This window comes from Equus caballus, chromosome 3 (genome assembly GCF_041296265.1).
Source record: "Equus caballus isolate H_3958 breed thoroughbred chromosome 3, TB-T2T, whole genome shotgun sequence".
NCBI classification, from domain to species: Eukaryota; Metazoa; Chordata; class Mammalia; order Perissodactyla; family Equidae; genus Equus; species Equus caballus.
Window position 1 is genome coordinate 40,726,206 of NC_091686.1, and position 3,515 is coordinate 40,729,720.

At 37.3% G+C, this 3,515-nt stretch overlaps 1 pseudogene; it reads left to right on the forward strand.

Moving 5' to 3' along the window:
• Positions 1-219: 219 nt before the first annotated feature.
• LOC138923681 (olfactory receptor 2AJ1-like) lies at positions 220-3,044 on the forward strand (annotated as a pseudogene).
• The last annotated feature ends 471 nt before the right edge of the window (positions 3,045-3,515 follow it).

The following is a 3,515-nucleotide window of genomic DNA, read 5'->3' on the forward strand; positions in this document are numbered from 1 at the left end:
ATTATTATCACCTGATTCAAACAAATAAATGCACATCTTCTTGAACATGCACACTTAAATCTGGTTGAGAGTCCTTAGACTTTCATGGCAAATTATGCATCACTAGCTCTCTTTTATTACGCAGATATATGGAAATGAGCTTGAGGCTTCCTATACTTTTTATTCCTTTGCTCTTATTTATTTATATTTTTATTTTTTTAGGTAATGGGAAAATTTATTATGGGACTTGAGAATCAGACTTACAGCAGCGACTTCATTTTGATGGGACTATTCTTTTCTTCCAAAACAAATCTGCTTTTCTTTTCCTTTATATTGATTATTTTTATTATGACTGTAGCACAAAATACAGTCATGATTCTCCTTATCCACAGAGACCCACCGCTTCATACTCCAATGTATTTCCTGCTCAGCCATCTCTCTTATATGGATATCTTGCATATTTCCAATATTGTTCCCAAAATGGTCACTAACTTTATGTTATGCAGCAGAACTATTTCTTTTGCTGGTTGTGGCTTCCAGATATTTCTATCCATCACCCTCTTGGGTGGTGAGTGCCTTCTCCTGGCAGCAATGTCCTATGATTGCTATGTAGCCATCTGTCACCCACTGCGCTATCCCATTCTTATGAATGACTGTCAGCAGTCTCATGGCTACAGGGTCCTGGCTTGTCGGGACTGTCAACTCCATAGTTCACAGAGCTTACACACTCCAGCTTCCTTTCTGTGGCTCAAGAGCTATTGATCACTTTTTCTGTGAAGTCCCTGCAATGTTGAAATTGTCCCGTGTGGACACAACACACTGTGAATGAGGAGTTTATGTAAGTGGCATCATTTTTCTGCTCATCTCTTTTTCCCTAATCTTTGCTTCTTATGTCCAAGTTCTCCTTCCTGTCCTCCAAATGAAATCATCTGAAGCACAGAAAAAGCTGTTTTCCACCTGCTTTTTCCACATGATTGTGGTCATAATGTACTATGGGCCATTTATTTTCACATATATGAGACCTAAGTCATACCACACTCCAGGCCAGGATAAATTCCTGGCCATATTCTATACCATCGTCACTCCCACACTCAACCCAATTATCTACAGCTTTAGGAATAAAGATGTTTTGGGGGCAATGAAAAATATGCTTAAGGGGCTGGCCTGGTGGCTGAGTGGTTAAGTTCAGGTGATCCGCTGCAGGCGGCCCAGTGTTTTGTCAGCTGGAATCCTGGGCACAGGTATGGCACTGCTCATCAAACCACACTGAAGCAGTGTCCCACATGCCACAACTAGAACGACCCACAATGGAGAATATACAACGATGTACTGGGGGGCTTTGGGGAGAAAATGGAAAAAAATTAAAAAAAATCCTCAAAAAAATATGCTTAAAAATAACTTTATGCATAAAAATAGAAACAAATGCCTGATCTGTGTGTTTTATGTATTTCTATATTCAATACCTAGAAGAAATCCATCATTAGTTTCTCCTGAGAAGAAAATTAAAGTCTCCATCTCTCTAAGTATGGAAAGAAGTGGATATTTCCAAACTTTTGATAAAGTTTTCACATGCGATTGCTTTGTAAATACATACCTCAGAGGATGTGCTCTTCCCTCTGAGATCCTAGTTACAATCACCCAAGATTCTTATACAAGGTAAATGATGACAAATGTCTTCTGGCTTATTCCCACCAAAATTTGAAAAATTTGTAAGAATTGTTTTTATTTTTAATACAGCTAGACAGAGGTTATACAACAAATGTATTTCCATAAAATTATCTCTAATTTTGTGAAATGTAGTAAAATTATACTTAAACATGACCAAGAGCTGGGCAGGTATCTAGGATGTCAATGTAAGTGGCTATAATAATATGAATATAATTATTTTATAATGGAGAGAATACTGTATTCATCAGGATGTCTACCATGAAGAATACTGAATGCAGAACAAAAATGTCACTTGTCATGTTGTGTAGGTAAGTAGTGGTGTAAAGTCAGAGAGGAGGGGTCGCCCATGGGAGTCAACATAAGAAACAAGGTTTTAATTAACTTTTGACTTTGTTGCATTCTTGTTTGCATTGTTTCCTTTTATATTTTAGTAAAATGGAAATATGAGATCAGAGATAAATTTTTCTTTAATAAAATGAATTTTGTACCTTAGTAACCATCTTTCTATATATTTAGCCCACTGTAGTTACTACTTTTTCCTTTAAATAAAGATTGAATATGTAAAATGTTGAGTTGAGAGTTTCTATCCTATTAGCTTGCCTAGGATATTTTCATAACTCTTAAATTGAGTCATCTCCAAGGTCTACACTTAGTTTTTTCATTATACATAGTGCTGCTTCCTAATGTCTGCTTACTCCACACCCTTTTCCTCTTCTCTCTAGTGACCCATGACAAGATTAGATGCCCCTCCCCTTGAACAGAATGTAACCATGAGTATGTCTGTAACTATATCATGATGATATCATTCTCTAACTTTCTCATGGTGAATTTCTTGAGAAAGGGACTATGTATACATCCTTGTATTTCATATCTTGTAATATTTCCATCAGCAATTAAATGTGAGGCCTACCATCAATATGATTTAATTTTCCATTTAAAATTTGGTGTTTGGATTCCAAAAAGAGTATCCCATCCAAAACTGACATTCAATCATTTCATCAATGATGAAGTTTTCTTTCTGAGGATGCAGTTATAAGATGGGTTACAGGAAATTTAAAAAATATATTCAAAACTAAAGAATAGCACATACTATCTTTGCAGAAAATGAAAGTAAAACATATTTACTAATTTGATAGGAGTGTACTGATACATTTTATATACCAGTAAGTGCAAGATAGAATAAGAACTTTTATCTTCTCCATGAAATCTAACTTATATCACCTTCACTCACCATTTTTAAGAACTCTAACAAGGGGTGGACATGAATTCATAAAAATTGTGACAAAGGTTATTCCTGACCTTAGGACATTCCACAAGACCAACTTGCAACTATCCACAGAGAAGACAATATTGTGAGGACTCCAGAGCATGAAGGTGGAGATGAAGAACCACCCTGAACCACAGAGACGAAAAAAGATGACATTAGAAGAGTAGGATGAAAGTCTACACTCCAACCATTTTGCCCCTTCCCCCAGGCTGGTATGGCATCACACTGAGAGGACCCTTCTGGGCATATGATTTCCTCAGTAGGAAAAAGAAAACCCAAAGTAGACATGTATTCTCCCCCACTATCATGGGTCTCTTATCAGCAGGCCCATTCCACCCTATCTCATGAAGATCATGGAGGCAATCAGCAGGGTTTGACCACTGGATATCAGCTTGTGATGGAGAAGGGAGGTGATGCCTCAAGTAGCACTTGGATCTTGTCAAACTGAATTCCTACTCACAGTGATGCATAAATATAAATCCTAACCAGTGGCTATGCACATTTGCAGAGAGAGATGGTGGCTCTGCCTGATGAAGCAAGTTGATTGGCATTTCTGCTTTATTTGGGTCTGCAAAGGTGAGCCTTTTGGGTCTTGAAGCCT